The sequence below is a fragment of the Lytechinus variegatus genome, chromosome 2 (genome assembly GCF_018143015.1).
Source record: "Lytechinus variegatus isolate NC3 chromosome 2, Lvar_3.0, whole genome shotgun sequence".
NCBI classification, from domain to species: domain Eukaryota; kingdom Metazoa; phylum Echinodermata; class Echinoidea; order Temnopleuroida; family Toxopneustidae; genus Lytechinus; species Lytechinus variegatus.
Window position 1 is genome coordinate 36,327,602 of NC_054741.1, and position 18,765 is coordinate 36,346,366.

Here is an 18,765-nt window from a genome sequence, read left to right on the forward strand (position 1 = left end):
AGGGCGCATGTATAAAAAATTCTGATTGATGCTGATGCGCGCTTTTGTCACAGCGCGCCAAATTGACGCCTTTTACCATGGATAGATACGCTATTTTATTCATGAGTCCACTGTTTGAATGAAGAGTGGACTCATGACTAAAATAGCGTGGATAACCACGGCAACATGCGTCAATTACGCGCACTGTGACAAAAGCGTGCATCAGCATTGAATTACTTGATGTTGAAGACAACAGGTACAGGTACCACTTTTTCCAAGTTTTGGTTAAGTGGGTAAAATGTGTGCTTGATAGAATAAAATGTAAAACTAAAATAGCAATTTTTTTAAAGAAGAGTCAAGGCATTACTCTGAAATAATTGAAAAGTAAATGTCTTATTCACCCACACAACATGTCTTCTTCTCCTTTGCACACAAAACCGGTAGCGTGGAAGAATTAAGAATATCTTGGACAGCTCATCTTACCATTGGCATTGCCCGATCATTGCACAAAAAAGCATCCACCTCATGTCGAATTTGGCCCTGCAAAATCATCAAAATCTTGAGGAGGTTACCTTATTTTAAGTGTCCCCAAATAAAATAATCACAGGGTGCGAGATCAGGGGATCGTGGTGTCATCATTGAGGGCAACAACTTGATGTCCAAAGAATTCTTTCTTTGAGTCTATTTCGAACGATGTTGGATCGAAGGACAGGAGGAGTGCTAGTCCTGAATCCACCAGAGATGCAGGTACACTCCTCGAACCTGCCTCTCAAAATGTTGGTCCAACGACTGTGGTACAATCTCCTCGTTAATCATTTGCAATTACTTCCGCCCACTTACACTCCTTTGGAAGAAAAAGGTCCAATCATGATTGTTTTCATGCTCAGGCATGGATGAAAGTTTTCACATCGTCATCTGCCCTTTCATCAATTTTCGTAAATTTAAAAGTGGTATCTGCACTAGACAGCTGGCAGCCGTCTGTTTCGAGGAGTTTTTTAACATTTTTTTTAGATTTCTCCTCGTACACAGACGGCTCGCTATCGTGCAGCCACCATTAGGGGACTTGCAATGCAAAATCCCCCCGTTGGGGCTCTTCAATTTTTGTCTTTAATGAATAAAAATTTTGAAAGTTAACGCAAACAAAATGCAAATTAATATTCCCTCTTGACATTAATTGCCAAAAAACGGAGAAAAATCAAGTTAAAAGGAACAAAAACAGTGACTTACCTTGGCTGTCGCGCAAATCACTTTCCCGTTTTATCCGATCTTAAGTACATAAACATATAGCCATTGAGTCCCCTGTACAGATTGCGCTAGAATTTCGGTCTCTGTAGCGTATTTGGTGAGTGAAGCAAGCCTTGAAATAAGCACCTGTGAGCCGGGGGCAATTTTTTTTTTAAATTGCCCCAGGCTCACGGGTTTTTTACAGGAACCGGGGGCAATTTTCTGGAACCGGGGGCAATCAAAAAGTATATATATATAAAACGGTGAACCACACCGCAAATTTGTTTATAGTAAGCACAGCTCCTGTAATTTTTCGATACATGAATAGCATATGCTAAGTATTAGGCTTATTCAAACATTTAAGAAATCAGATTTAAATGTTTAAGTGTGTTTTGACACTCTCACTCTACATCCCCTTTAGAACTACACACACATGGGCTAATTTATTTTCTTCTCTAATGAACCACGATCAACGAACCCCCCCCAAAAAAAAAAAAAAAAAATCTAAATAAATGAATAAAATAAAAATATAGAAAGAGAGAGATGGAGAAAGAGAGAATTCAGATCAAATAATAAATTTAGAAAAAAATAAATAATTTTTAAGGTTTTTTTCATGGTTAGAATCACGGGTGTGGGTGTTTGTGTGTGATTGTGACTGTGAGGTGCACTTGGATTGCATATAAATTATGCTAAAGAAATGAAGAAATGAAATCAATATCTAACTCAGTCTATTCAAATTCCAGCACATATACATGTAGCCACAGGCTATGTAGGCCTACATGTATCTTGTGTATTGTAGGTTCATGTACACGTGTACCTTAAGTTTTTCACAAGTTATTTGAAAACGCAGATCTCCACAGAAAATGCCTTTCACTCTTGGAGAGTCTAAATTCGGTGAAAATGTATTCATTAATAACTTAAATATTCATCACAATGAAGAAATCATAAAGTTTTTTTGACAGTTTTCAAAAATTAACATGAAATCTAAACTCTATCTGAAACAGAAAATCACCATCACTTAGGCCATTACTGATAGAATTCTCACCCAGAGCTCTGGCAGAGATTATGAGCTCAAACTGGCATCCTCCTATTTTTTTTTAGATGGAGCCTTGTTTGATGATTTATTGTCTGATATTTACCCCTCTCCAAGAAAGTAATTAAAAAGCTACAATTCACAACTATAAGCGAAGTGATTTTTTATTATTAAGGCTCCGTTTCAACAAGCAAAGTCGGCGACTGTGAGGATAAAAGACTCGCACATCTAATGCTGTGAACAGGGATTTATCTCCTGTGCAATTCGAATTACTTTATCGCAGAATTGTGATATCCCAATTGGAAATGTGTGCATTAGAAATTGGACATGGTGAAGTATGGAAAAACCGCTACCGGAAGCACGCGCGCACATGTATTACTGGAAAAAAAGACGGACATAGCTCACTTTTTATGGTACAGAAAAAAACACGCACTTGGCAATTTTAGACTGTGTTCATCGTAAATTGAAAGTTACTTGATTTTGGCTTTTCAGATATTTAAATTACATGTATGATATGGCTTCACTGCTCACTCACGGCGGGCGCAATTACCTGGAAAATATTTGCGCCCGGTCGTCAAAATTTTGATGATTTTGGGGCTTTATGAGCGCGAATTTGCGCTCAGCACCCACTTATTTCAAGGCTTGGAGTGAAGCCGACGGAGTTCAGCTGAACAACCAACATACAGAGACCGAAGCTTTTGGTCTATATCTGCACCTGTTGTCTTCAAATCAGTCTTAATTCGGTCATGTGTGGCACAAATTGTACAAATTGGATATCAATGGAAAGCTGATTAGTTTCTCTTTCATACCTATGCAGAATAATTTCGCAAAATTGAATATAATCCGAATACCAACCCTCTAGATTTGGATTACCTTTTTCTGAAAGCACTGTAAGTCTGTATAGGGTCCGGACACCCGACCCCCCATCCTATCTTGATTAGCTCTGCCGCGCCGCCCCGGCGCTACTTACCCGTTCGTTCCGACTGCGTCGCTCGCTGCTCAGCAGTAGCACTGGCAGTGATTGGCAGATATACGTATAGTAAAACTTATTTCTTGTCCTGAAAATAAATTCTGGAGCTGTATCTTGTGACTTGATGAGATATTACTGTTGCTTTCAAGTTGTCTACACACAACATCCAGTTTCAGTGCTTATAACTGTCGAATATTATTAGACGGCAAAGTTCCTCACGTCGCAGGTTTACTTTTTTGCGGAGGCCGAGGCCACAAGCACTGCGTTATACGGTATGCATCAGCGTTGTGGTGTATAGTATAGTGTAGGTGAAGTGCACTATATATAGTGCTGTGCCTACATAATTATGTCACCCGCCGACTACTCGTAGTTTTGATGAAATTTCTTAATGAGATATAATCCAATAGATGAAAAGTTTTTATATAAAGTACATGTAGTCTCTATTTATTTGTTACATAATCATTTCAAGCTGCGATAATGTACCAAAATTAACCCTTTATTCTATTCAAGGGGTGGATTACTTAAATTTGTATTCTCTTTCAAACAGAAAAGAAAAGACTGAAAAGAAAAGAAATTAAGTCGACTGAAAAGAAAAGAGAAGAAAAGAAAAAAAAGAAAAGAAAAGAAAAGAGAGCAGAAGTAAAGAATAGAAAAAAAGAAAAAAGGGAAAATTAAAAGAAAAAGGACAGAAAAAGGCATAGAAATAAGAAACAAAAGAAAAAGAAAACAAAAAGGGAGAAATAAAAGGAAAAGGGGAAAAGGAAAAGAGAAAATAAAATAGAACAGAAAAAATGAAGGACAAAGAAGCTATATTAATCGATCCTTTCAAAGGAAAAACAAAGTTATGGCAAAAATTGTATTTTCTTGACTGGCTGCATACCCCATACCCCGCTGCATACCAGCAAATTACCAGAAGAATATCACCGCCCCTGCACGATCCTCATGCTGATCAAACCACAACTGAAATTAAAAAAAAAAAAAATGAATGAATGATAAAAAGTTATCACATTGTGGTTGAAATAGTCCATTGTGATTGCGAAATAAAATGAAGATGTAATTACCGTAGCTTTCTTAATTAATGGACTTTATAAGGCACCGGCACATCAGATAGGCCCTATTATCTGATCATTTTGGTAGTTCAGATACATTTTTCTGAAGATATTTCAAATTGTGGTATTTTAACCATATTCTTTAGTAAATAAACACACACACACACTTTTACACACTAGAACTGCCAATTAAAAAGTCATGATTTTATGTTCATGAGGATATTTCTTAAAAATATATTGAAACCATTTTTATGTGTGTAAATATACATATATATTAGAGCTAGGCCTAATATATATATATATATATATATATATATATATATATATATATATATATATATATATACATATTAGGCCTAGCTCTAATAATTTTAGCCCCCCCCCCCCGAGTTAAACTTCCTGATAGAGGTCAAGAATATCTCAACTTGGTTCAAAATTTGTGAAAATTCTCCATTTTTTATAATGTAGCATCTCCTTGCCCTTTTTGAAAGCAATAAACTTTTTAACATTTTCGACAAATTTCAACTGAGGCTAACGAAAGTTGTCCTTTACATTTTGTTCTGAAAATGAAGTATTTTGCAAATAAAATAATTGTGTTTGAGAGATGTTGAAACTTACTTGGAACACCAAAACATATATAATAATAATACGCTTCAGCGCCTTTTCATCAGATACAAAGCGCATTAAAGAACGAAAGAATAAATAGGGAGTATGACTACAAAATTATGAACATTATATGGAAACCGTACAGAAAAAATTAGAATAGATAGGTTTTCAATATCAATATTTGAAAATTTATGACAACTTATATTGTGGAAATTCAACCAAGTATTTACTTCCGTCCAAAACTTAGAAACAATAGGGCATAAACAGAATAAGTCTATCAAAGTTTGTGGTTCAGTTTTACAAAAATTACACAACCGTATAAATAAATACTCATTAGTTGATATACGACGGTGAATAAACTTATACTGGAACATTCTTATTTTTGAATCCAAAGTAACACAGTAAGTGGTCAAAAATCTATTTTGCCATTGGATCAAAAGTCTTAATCTACATCATTCATCAGACCATTTTTCACACTGCTTGGTTTCTGATATAAACAATGTTTTTTATAAGCTTTAAATAGCAGGATTTAGTTACCTTCTCATAATTTATAAATCTCTTTAAACTATTTACATCGTCAGATTCATCATTTGTAACACTTGATCTTAAAGTATTTTTCCATTCTTTTTTAAAACAAGAAATCAGTGAAAAATATTCCAAATAACACATTTTAGGCAGATTAAGTCGTCTTGAAGTTCATGAAAAGTTTTAAATAGGCCATTGTTCTTTATAATATATTTTACATATAAAATACCTGCTTCAAACCATTGTTTCAAAAATATCGTTTTACTGTTTATTTTAATAAAAGAGTTATTCCACAATGATTGATTACAAATATCTTTATATTTAACTGGGTTGAAGTATCTGTAATGAGACCATGGAGTTAAAACATCTTTCCAAAAATTATTCATACGTTTATCCAAGTCTTTACCTGTAAAGTTACATTGTAAAATATATTCACCGCCTATCTTATTCATAATAGTATAAAATAACGTCTTCCAGTTACCTTCGTTTTCTTTGTCTAATATTCTTTTGACCCAAGCTATTTTCAGTGCCTGACAAAAAGTTTCTGTATGAATCATTTTCAAACCACCATCACCTATATCATTATACAATATTTTTCTTTTTTACGATCTTTCTTATTACTCCAAATAAATCGAAAAAGTTTACTTTGGAGAGAATATCAAAAAACTGTTTTGGTGGATTTGTAATAATACTAAATAAATATACAAATTTTGGAATAATTAGAATTTGATGACAGTTATCTTCCCAGCTAATGATAACGTTCTCATGTTCCATACTTTCAGTATATTGTCAGCCTGTTGTATTTTATCATCAAAATGTAAATGGTATATGTCCAATATCAGCATAACAGGTATTTTTATTCCTAGATAAGAGAATGCGTCTTTTATCCATTTAACTTTACTTTCTTTGAAATTATTATTTTTAATACTATCTAGCCGTATACGTTACTCTTTTCAATGTTTATGTTTAAACCTGATATATTTCCAAAATGAGTTAGGATAGAACAACAATTTTCAAGATTTTTCTCTGTAGCTGATAAATATATTTATCATCTGCGTATACTGGCTTAATCGTATTTCTTTATTTCCAACCTGAATCCATTGTATCTCTGTATAGATTGTCTTATCAATGCCCCTAAAATTTCGGCCCCGATTAGAAAAAGATATGGGGAGAGTTGGCACCCCTGCCTTACCCCTCTCTCAATATAAAAAAACCGGGGAAGAATATCAATTATTACGAACACATTATATAAAGTTCGAATCCATCTTACACAGTCTTGTTTAAACCCAAATTTTTCGAGGCATTTAAATAAAAAAAAAACGTTCGATGGAGTCAAAGGCTTTTTCAAAATCAATTGAAAAAGCTAATCCAGGTCGTTTATTTTCCTTACAATATTCCAACATATAATAAACTAATATTTTCTCATATATATCTCCCTTTCATAAATCCTGTTTGGTCTGCTAAAATTATCGAGGGTAATACTTTTTTTAGTCTGTTTGCTATTATTTTTGCTAAAATTTTGTAGTCATCAGTATTTAAAAGAGAAAGGGGTCGCCAATTTTTCAGTTGTGTTGTGTCCTTCCCAGACTTAGGAAAAAGTTATAATGCCTCGTCTCACAGAAGAGCAAAGTTCACCATCGCTATAGCATTTTTTATACAGTTTACATAAAATACCCTTAAGCTCACTCCAATAGCATTTGTAAAAGTTAGCAAAAAGTCCATCTGACCCAGGGGTCTTATCGTTTGGCGTTGACCTCAGAGATTCAAAACATTCAATTTCTGTAATAGCGCCCTCACAAACCATAGCTAACTCTCTTTGTCCCAAATGATCGAATGATCGCTCCGATAACCATATTTCATATCACATTCATCAATAAAGTCTCTCAATGAGCTGGATATAAGAAAAAAAATCTATTCTGCTTTGAGAAAAATTAGACTGCCATGTATACTGAATTTTACACGGTTTCATTTCTCGCCATATATAGAAGATCGTAATCACGTTTTAAAGTTTCTATGCAATCAAATGATTTAGGATATTGTTTTGAGGTTGGGTTTCTATCTAAATGTGGGTTTTGAACTAGATTCCAATCACCTCCAATAATCATAGGTTCAAATGCATAATCTCTTACCATTTCATGCAAAGTAATGAAAAATATTGTTATTATCATTATTTGGACCGTATAAATTCACAATTGAAAAAGTAGTTACCATATGTAATATTCAAAAGAAGGCATGATCCGTCCTGCGTCATCTTTTTGTATTGAACAAACTTTAAAATCAGCATTTGGTTTAAATAGAACACAGACACCTACACTGGACGATTTTTCATGTGAAAAATAACATTTGGATCCCCATTCACTTGACCAATATCTTTCGACTTCGGCGGTACTATGAGTTTCTTGCAAAATAAATATATCATATGGTGTATTTCTTAACCAATCAAACATACATCTCCTTTTTACTTTGTCTCTGAGACCTCTTACATTCAAAGAATAAAGCTTTATATCAAGACTTGTCTCCTCCATCATCATAATGTGTAAGTCTCATTGTATCTTCAGTTGTACACATTGTATATTTTAGAACTTGATGAAGCAGTATATTAAGCATGTATAGGTATAAAAAGAAATAGAAGCTAAATGGTACCTGGTACAAGGAGTCAGAGTAAAATTCATTGAAATATTACTTTTCAATCAAGTTATGAAAATTTACCTTTCAAAGAAATCAATGCGCTGAAGATGGAGGAAGCGCACTGTGTGTGTGTTTATAATAGGCCTAGCTCTAATAATTTTAGCCCCCCCAAGTAAAACTTCCTGATGGAGGTCTTTGGGGTAATGGTACAAAATTCATGGAAATAAGTTTCAATCAAGTCATATGAAAATTAAACACTTAATTTAAAAGACAGTATCAATTAAGAACTGAAAATGTACTATTAGATAGTTTACTGCAATCACTCATGTGACTTCATAATTGACATTAGATTTATTCACTGTGTTTGCACTTTGATATAAATAAAATTTGCATCAAGGAAAACTTGAATTAGAATTGTGCATATTTAGGTGTTGTTATTTTTTAATAGCAAGGGAGTGGTACTTGCCCCCACCTTCCCTCTCCCACATCCCTCAGACTTTGACTGTTTATGCACGATGATCACCACAGAAATCACCATGCACATAATTTACAGCATAATCTCCAAAATTGTATTCAGAAGGTACATGATGCAATGTCATCATCAGACCACAGGGAGTTTTTACAACCACCACGCGAACGCTTTCTGTAGCATAGAGAATCTATTGTCAAAAAGCCCTTCATGACAAAACAGTCTTTGTCGAAAATCGGTGAATCAAAACAGCAGTGTCGTCCATGACTCTGGACAAACATTATATTTGCAATTTTTTGTCAGCTCAGAATCTTGCGACAATTAGCTGTCCCAGTTCACCAATTTTCAACAAAGACCTCTTGGCTGTTCATTGTGATTTAACAGGCATTTTCAATGTATTTAATATGTTCTGGAAACCGTCCCCAATGCAATTGCAAAAAATCGCTATCATCTTGCAAAGATTATCTTACGAGCCGCGGAACATTTCTGAAAGGTGGGGGGGGGGGGGCGGGGGTGATCGACCATGCAAAAAAAAATCAAAATGTGATGTTTTCATACACCTTCGGGTGGGGAGGCCAACTCACCCCCTCCCCCTAAAAATCAGAACATTTTCAATGAAAAAAGGACTAAAAAGTCCTCAGTCTATCTCTTTCACGTGTTATTTTATTATTGATCTTGTTCCTTATTCCTTGCACTTCATTGAATATCATTCCTCAAACACTCGTTCTTCTTGTCTAAAACCCAGTACACACTATACCATCCGTTTAAAGAAACAAAAATGGTTATATCTGATACGAGCATTCCAAACCATCAAAGCCAGGGGCGGAAATCTCTCCCAAAAGGTAGGGGGGACAGGGTCTGGAAAATTTGACAAGCAAAAAAAAAAGGCTATTACTTAAAATTTAAGGTCATTTCAACAAAAATATATAGGGGGGACATTTGATATTGTGTCCCCCCTACTAGTTTGAGTAGGGGGGACACGTCCCCCCTGGGATTTCCGCCCATGATCAAAGCTAATGATCACAGTTCCAAATAATGAAATATACAGTAAAGTCAAGATTCAATGATACTGCAAGCCTCCCTGAATTATTCAAAATTGAATTCAGTACCAAATCAAGACATTATCATGCCATTCGGCTAACATTTAAAGCTGATTTAAAATGAGATGATTTTTAAAATTGATCTATTTTTTCAAGTACAAAATATGAAAGAAAGATACAAAGTAGTGAACCACAATGTTAAAAGTTATACTATCCACCCACAAACACTGAGCAATTAAAAAGCAATCATTTTTGGCTTGGAACCGTCTCCCATTTTTATTAATGTTTCCCGTAATCTTGAATTCCTCTCTGTATCTCTCTCACTCTTCTTTTCTTTTCTTTCTTTCTGTCCTCGTATTCCAGGGTTATACATGTAATTAAGTAGCACTCAAGTTGCGTTCTGTTCGAAATACACCTTCACAATTTTTTTATGTTTGTACATGCTTCATCGATCAACATTTGACTTTTTAAATGTTTTTTCCTCGTATATCTATAATGATTGTGTAATATGATTGTCGACTGGTCATAATTGTTTGCTTATAATTCACCATTATGAATATTGTACTTTGCTTTTGCTTATACTGTGTACTGGGTTTTTCAGTCTTTGGACTGTTTTCCCAGTTTTCTTGATTGAATAAATACCATACTACTACTACTCCATTAGTGAGAGAATACATCACTAGACGTGAAAAGTCAAAATTGAAAGAGCCCGGGGGGGGGGCACTTGCATTGGCGAGTGGATACCATGCGCGACCCAAAAAACATGTAAAAAGGGTGTCATTTTCATGTAACGTACGTAACGTGATATGGGTATTAAAAAAAAAATTAATGAAAAAGGGGTATCTATTTCGTTAGGAAAGTTACATGTTTAGGGTCAAATTTGCGAGGATATGATAAAACAAAATTAAAATGTTTTATAAAGGATGTCTTTTTAACCCCAGCACTACGTGTTTAGAGTCCGATTTGCGCGCGTGTGGAAGGTGGGGTCGTACTGTAACCAAATGAAAACCGACGACCGAAGGACCCGTGACATAACAATAAAATGTTCCTGTACTTGTTTAGGGGTTCATTTCAGGGAATATTTGCCAAGAGTATCGTTTTGTTCCTAATACTTGTTTCACACAACAATACTTGTTATAAGGGGTGCATTTTTAGAATGTGGAAATTACGTGTTTAGGGTGCTTTTCGAGACCCCATGGTCGCGCATGGTATCCACTCGTCAATGGAAGCGGCCCCCCCCCCCCCCCCGGGAAAAAGAGCCCAGACGATAGGACCACAGAGATACGATCTTACGTATACGTAAGCTCCCGAAGGGAGCTAGAGAGGCAACTCTTTTCGCGCGTTTTTGATTTTCCATAGGTTTTGTACATAACAAACATGGCTGCCATTTGTCCAATTTGAAGGTTGATTTTGGAAGGTCAATGTTTAATTCATGAGTAATGACGTCAAAATACGCATAATGCACTTGTATGATTGGATAAAACGCTAATGTTTTATTCATGTATCATGCATTAAACATTTTTTCCGTCCCACAATTCCCTACGATATCTGTGCGAAGTGTCGTTCTTTTTAATTCTGCGAAATTCAACTTTTTGAAATACAATAGCAAGTCTTATTATCTGTTTTTAGAATTGGTGTTCGAAATCATGATTTCTGAGTGAACTTCAATGGAGCAGAAAATCTTGGAGGAAACATTGATATCAATCTAATGACATTCCATAGGAATAAAAGTAAGTTAAGTTCAATTCCTTACTTTGATCTTAGTTGAAATTGTAATGTGTTTGCTGGGGTTCGGCGTCGCATGCATGGCTAGCTTTATGTGCAGTTTACAACGCGAACCACAATTTCCATATTTCCATTTCTTTTTCCTGTCCTGATCCCAAATAAGTCTGAAATCTGACTGACATATTTTGTCAGAAAATAATATAGTTTTTCGTAGAACTAAGTTGGTTAATTGGGATGCTTCATGTCCGCCCTTATTAAATCTGTATTTCAGTTCTTATTGTCAAATATCAGGGTTAGATGTGGACTTGTTTAACGGCAAAGCTGCATCAAAATTAAGCCAAATATACCGTATACGGTATAGCCAGAGCGGGATGCGGACTTTGATATCGCCGGTGCCAGACGGCTGCGAAATTTCCGATGTAGGCGCTAGGTCATTAGGTTTTGGAAATTAAGTGTCAAACAAGCTCGAGTTGAAATTTGAAGTTATAGGCCATGGCATGGGCCGAGTACTGATTTTTCGACACCGCTATTTCAATATAATTATCTGCATTTAAATTGAAATTAAATTAAATCTAAATGAACTGAATGATGACTCTGTTAGGAATGATATTGGTAGATTTTGCCATGCCCATGGTCACTCGTCGTGGAATGATTTGAGACAGATGTTAACGTTTTTCTTTTTTTTTAAATAAAAGTAAGCCCCTAGGATAGGTCTATCGTAGATATAGATTTTTTAAAAAAATCTAGATCTGTCTGGTTTGACTTTTTTTCTACAAAGATTTTTTAAGTTAACTTTAATTTCATTTTACTTTAGTTCCTGGCTGGACCGTTGGACTAAAATATGATTGGCATGCCAATATGATTAGCCTAGCAAAGGAGTTTAATGATTCTTTTTTTTTGGGGGGGGGCAACATTTCTATGTCAGGGTTCAAACTGCTCAATTGTTTTTTTGGAAGGGTTGAGAAAATTTATAGTGCCCTATTTTGAATTGTTTAAGTATATACTATAAGGCTAAGCAGAGAGAGCGGCTGATCCGATTGATTTATCTTTATTGTCCTCACTTGATGTTATTTGTGGTGAAAGGCAAAGGGTCATTTAAACCTGCCAGCAAGTGAGCTAACCCTTTTTGAAAATAAAAATCAAACTTAAACTTAAAGAGGAACTCACTTAACGTAGAGATTCAAATCAGACATGTTTATTGACGAGTGCAAAAAATTTAATGATTGACTCGCACTGATGAATGAGCGAGAGCCATATTATCACACAAATGATAATTATCTTACATCTGTCAAAGCTGGCTTGGTGTGTATATATATTGAAGATTGACAAAAGACCTCACTAGAGTAGGCCACGTATGCTTGAACCATTTACTTTTTGGTCAAGACCTGCTTTTTTCTAGTTGGGAATTGTGAAAGCTGGAAACTCTGAAAAATTGTTTTTAGAGAGGAATTTTGTTTATCACTTTTGAAATTTTTAACTGTAAAGTATTGTATGTATATTGAATTGCAGATCCAATGGGATCCAGTTCTTAGCAGTCCCAGCCTATTCAGAAGTACAAAGTCAAATACCATTTGCACATCACCAAGAGGTACAATCTGATGAGTAACAGGATATCTGATCTAAAAGCTTGCCAGGTATGCTTGTTTTCATAAAAATATAAAAAACCTATTTTTCTGAATCATGTTATATCCCATAAAGTAAAGCTCCATGATGAGACAATATTCTTTGGATTCAGATTCACCAGTATTTCCATTATCATCAATGCATACTTATTGTCCATGTATCTTAGCTATATTAATCATACATAAAATCACTTTAAAACTCAGTTACTCTGAAGACAGAAATAAAAAAGGACAAAATATTGAGATTAATCTTTCGATATATATTTGAATGGGTTTTCACACTTAATAAAAAAAAGTTATATGAATAATGATCTATAATAGTGATCTATGATTTTTATCTGGCAACATAAGTTACTACATGTGCATTTTTAAAATAATATTGCATGGAAGAGTAAGGGCTCATAAAAAGTTTAAAACTTCTAAATAAACTGGACTAGATGAGTAAGAATAATTCATATCAGCAGCTCATTTTGTTCCCTTTTCTTTTTGTTTACTATGCAGGTTTCACAGGCTGTTTGAGTATCACCAGGGCAGATCAAGAAGAAATATGAAGGCCAGGTTCATAACAAGCAGTTGCTTCATTGCAATTACAGATTTAAAAATTTAATGAATTTAAATAAATGTGTCGATACATATTGAATGTTGCTTAAACTACACATCTGTTGAACAAAAAAAGATTATTTGGAGTATAGATATTTAGGTCCATAGGTTTCACACAAGATTAAAATATTTTTCGAAAGGGCACACTTATCCCCCCCCTTTATTAATGTTCTAATCATCTACATGTAGTACTTATAGTAGTGAAAGCACTTTGAATAATATTAGTAGTTTGAAAGGGATAGGTTGTATTCTGGTAATCTAAACAATGCAGAATGGGCCTTTACCGAGGTCTGGGCTATGTAACATACATGCCTACAGACATATAAAAGGTGATAAGAAATAATGGATTTTCATTGAAAAAATGTGCATAATAAAAACAAGGTGACAGAACAGAGGGCGAAGAAATCACTCTCAGTCCTGGACCCCAATTCATTAAGACCAACCACTATTCTAGCTTTGCCATTCTGGTAATTACCATGGAAACATTAAAGCAACAGATCAACATTGGGGTTCCCATGCTAGTTGCTAGTTACATTTGGGGCCAATTTACCATAATTGAAGTCCTTATGAAACAAGAACCTGTATGTATTGCTGGACATTAAGCTGTTGAATTCATTTTCTGGGGAAGTGAAAAGTTGCACTATTTTTTTTTAATCTCTTTGTTTTTGTAACACTGTATTGTCGATGTCCCGTATAATGAACTAGATTAGCTCTGCAAATAAAAGAATTTGTTGGAAATAGAACACAGCTCTAGCAGCACTTCACAACAATAGACAATAAGCAACTTTGTTACTGATTTACCAATGTGCAGATTTGGGAAGGCACTCTTTAGAGAAATGTGCTCCCCTTTTTTTATGAAGTGTCACCGATTAGATTAGCATGCTATTTCTTGTCAGCAAATGCTGAAAAAATAATTTGATATTTTAGTAACTGACTTTGAGAGAGGTATATTGATAATCTTTTTATTAATGGCATCCTTGATGCCCCCCTTATATTGACTATGTAAGGCTTATCAATAACTATGTAAGTGAATATACATACTTATTTTTTTCATATTTTTTTCTCTAGATTTTACCAAAAAAATACATCCCCTCTCTTGTAATATCCTTGCAATTTCTGTTGCACTCATTATAGGCATTTTGCTGATGTAATTTGATGCTTTGGTGAGAAAAAAATATTTTTATCATGTATTCAAAAATTTATTAACTAATAAACATTTTAATTTGAAATATTACTTTCTAATCTTGATATTCGTGATTTACTTAATCCACCAATTTATATTGCGTGAAAGATATGTGATGATGATGTTATTGCTACCAAACTGTGTTGTGATGAAATGGCACTGAAGATCACTTCTATATGACTGGAATATGATGGTGCTACTGATTGATTGATTCTGTATGTTGGGTATCCATGGGTATAATACTAGTACAACAGGTATTTAGTATCAAAATAACATGCGTGGCAAGATAGCCCATAAAAGCCATTGCAACATGGCATACTGTGACATTCAGGTGCAGCCGAATTAAAGACATGAATGAGTTTGATTTAAAAGTGGGATAGAAATAAAAATGAAATGAGAATAATTGTTTGCTCGCATGATTATATGTGTGTGTGTGGAAGAGAGAGAGGGGGGGGGGGGTGGAATTGATAGAGAAATATAGGGGGTGGGCAGGTACAAAATTTTTATTTTATTTGGAAGTGACCTTTAAGATAGCGTTGATGAGAGCAAATACATGGGGGGGGGGGTACTGGGCTCTCTTTGGCTCCCATTCCAAACTCAGACTTTAAAAAAAATCTTCACAAGATTTGCACCAGATTGTTCATTTCAATATCAAAATAAAGACAAAATGACCTGATTGCTCTCTTGCTCAGATCATTTTAAGTATGTACCCCACCCCCAAAAAATAATACACAAATATTTGTGGCTATTCATGATGTGTAATGAAAATAATGGACAGTGATGAACACCCGATGAATAGAGCAAGCAGACCCCTAAGTTCAATCCTACTAATGGATCTCTTGTAAGCTTCCAAAATGTCTTCCAGGGAAATATCTTAATTGATGTAGTAATAATCGCGAAAGAATTAAAAATATGTAAACAAGAAAAGATGAATAAACAACTGAATACCTTGAGGGGGGAATGATCAATGAGATGAATTTACCAAAGACGCAGCTCTATACATTTCATATTCAATCACGTTGCGTATTATGCTAATTTGTGACAATTTGCTTATTTGCATATTTTTACGCTGTGCGCGCAGGCCAATTTATGGCCACGCCTCTGTTTCGCTGGTGTGCCATGAAGTTGCGGTGTCCATAGCCTTGTACGCAAAAAATGGGAGCAGTGTGCACTTTTGACCTTCCAAAATTTCCCCATGTCTGACCGGATGCAGAAGCGGAGTTTCACCCCCCTGGATAGGACAAGATATCACGCCCTCGGCTCTCTCACCTGCTGCATTTATACCAACTTTTCTAGCAGTGTATACATCCAGTATACCACAAGGCTGGCAGTTAAAAGCAGAATTTTGATTAAGTATTCCTAGCACCGCTCTGAACTTCAAATTCCATGAAGGTTTTACTTGTGTGAGCTTTCATAATGCGAAATGGAATTTAGCTTTCAGTTAGATTTATAGTGTGCATCACCAGGCTTTTAAATCTCAAACCCTCGCTGGTTCTTTACCTCAATTTGGTTGTACCTGAGATATCTTTGAAATTTAAAGGACAAAAACACACAAGAATGTGATTCGTATCATTCATTCATTCATTCAAATTTAATATTGCATAAAATAAATCTTCTTACAACTTTTATAAAGTCAGCTTAGACAATCACTCCCCAAAATAGCTATATCACATTTTTAAACAAGGCAAAGCAATTTTGTGTCTCGCCCACTTATGAAAATAACCAGAAATATTCTGATTTGCGAGGGCACGCAAGAGAATTATATCGAAACTTCATTGTGAAATGACTGGGATGGAATAACACTTGTCACAAGAGTCTTGCATGTACACTTTAATGTTGACCTGAAATGACCTTTGACCTTACCATGTGACCTCTGACTGCAGAATAACATGCACGTCCCCCAAGTCTATCTAACATCCAAGTTTGGTTGAAAAGTGACTTACGGTTGCAGAGTTAGGTGTCATAAGAGAGTCTTGCACATAAACTATAATGTTGACCTAAAAATGACCTTTGACCTTACCATGTGACCTCCGACTGCAGCATAACATGCAGGTCCCCCAAGTCCGTCTACCATCCAAGTTTGGTTGAAATGCGACTTATGGTTGCGGAGTTAGGTGTCATAAGAGAGTCTTGCATGTAAACTTTAACGTTGACCTGAAAATGACCTTTGACCTTACCATTTGACCTCTGACTGCAGCATAACATGCAGGTCCCCCAAGTCCATCTACCATCCAAGTTTAATTGAAAAGCGACTTACGGTTGTGGAGTTATGTGTCATTACAGGTTTGTGACGGATGGACGGACGACATTTGGATCCCTAAGTCTCGCCTTCACCTCTGGTGGCCGGGCGAGACAAAAAGGAAACAGAATAATCAATGTCCCTCTAAAAACTATATTATATATAGTAATTACATAAATGAATGGGTTAATACTGTAAACAGCAGCATTTCATGTATAATCTGAATATATTTTTATCAAAATATTAAAATATATGAAGATTTCAGCATGAAAATCAATAAATATCAAGGATCATATTCACAGGAAGGTTCATATTAATAATGCAACTTTATTAATGTGAGAACACTAAATTAAGTGTAAATACATATGCTTCAAGATCACACAGAAAGCTGTTTGCATGATGGAATGATCTAGCTAGATTAATCACATTTCTTTTGGGGGCGGGAGGCCCCCAAGGGGGGCTACTCAACTATATTGCTGTACACATGACGACCACAAGTTTTACAAACCCGCCCTAAACGCATTTTATCCATTGGGCAAATCTATACCCTATTCAAGCATTTTTGCTTGCATTTTTGACATTTTGCCCCATAAACAAATATAAACCCTAAAAATATAGTGTTTTTACCCCACAACCATACCCTAGCTTTTTGCCCAATTTTGGCCATTCTGACACCCAAAGCGCATCACGCACGGTATGTTCCATGATCAGCAAAATAAAAGTACACTTTTTACAATTTTTTTTTGCTGTGCATGTGTACAGCAATGCAGTTGAGTGCCCCCCCCCCCCCCCCTGGGAGCCAACCACATTGTGCACAAACAATATGGCCTGTGAAATGGCATTTTATCGAACCCGCCTAGATATGCCTTGGCTGCATGCACATGGTTTTGATATGAACATCCCTGTGAATTTGTGGCACCAAAATCATTTGTACAGACTCTGTTCTCTGTAAGATGAAGATACATACATAATGTCATATGTCTATTATATAATCAAAGTTAGCAATGAATTATCAAAATGACTACTTAAATCAATGCAGAGGCTTCATGGTACACCATGTGTTCTTTTAGGGAGCAAAGATTTGGTTCTACACAAGGACCACCTAAACCCAACATTTTTGACAAGTACCCTGATATGTGCTTGCCATTTGCAAACCAGAAAAGACAGATGTACAATGAAGCAGGCTATCATCTATATAATAATAATTGGATTTATATAGCGCTTTTTCCAGAGGATACAAAGCGCTGTTAATTGCATAAGACAAGTTAAGGTTTATGGTTAAATAAGTATGTTTTGAGATGTTTTTTGAAGAGGTCAAGAGAAGAGAGGTTTTGAAGAGATGGAGGGAGTTTGTTCCAAAGACGGGGGCAAGAGATTGAAAGGAGTTGAAAGCGGCCTGTTTTCTGGATTTTGGAATGACATAGGAAGGAGCGGCTGCAGAACGAAGAGAGTATGTAGATCTTTGTTGCTGAAATAATGAAGAAATGTAAGAAGGTAGTGTGGTTGACAGAGATTTATAGCTTTGAACAAGTATTCGATAATGTATTCTATCAGAAACAGGTAGCCAATGTAGTTCATTTAGAAGAGGGGTAGCATGACACCATTTGGGTTTTTGACAGAAGTAATACGATAATATGAAGTAATGTAATAATAGATACAAACCTTTAATGCTCTATAAATGCAATATTATTACTTTACTATTATTAAAATTATTTCTTTAAATCATAGTCATATATATCAACACCCAGTAATCAAAACTATACACGATATATAAATATTAATCTTGAATATAAAATTCATACAAAACAAATGATTTTATACAATCAACACTGTTCATATTTAAATATATTGATATTGAATATGATATAAAAAC

General features: G+C 35.2%; 1 protein-coding gene and 1 long non-coding RNA gene across 2 annotated transcripts in view; one reads left to right on the forward strand and one right to left on the reverse strand.

Moving 5' to 3' along the window:
- LOC121407979 (uncharacterized protein KIAA0513-like) overlaps nucleotides 1-3,473 on the reverse strand; it is a 39,513-nt gene extending 36,040 nt beyond the window's left edge. Inside the window, exon 1 of the mRNA XM_041599264.1 lies at nucleotides 3,207-3,473. The gene's annotated coding sequence lies outside the window, so the exon portion shown is untranslated. The remainder of the gene's footprint in view (nucleotides 1-3,206) is intronic.
- A 7,740-nt stretch (nucleotides 3,474-11,213) lies between these two features.
- LOC121409447 lies at nucleotides 11,214-14,208 on the forward strand. The gene is made up of 3 exons (XR_005969150.1): nucleotides 11,214-11,253; nucleotides 12,758-12,882; nucleotides 13,372-14,208. It is a non-coding gene; the product is annotated as an uncharacterized LOC121409447 (long non-coding RNA).
- The last annotated feature ends 4,557 nt before the right edge of the window (nucleotides 14,209-18,765 follow it).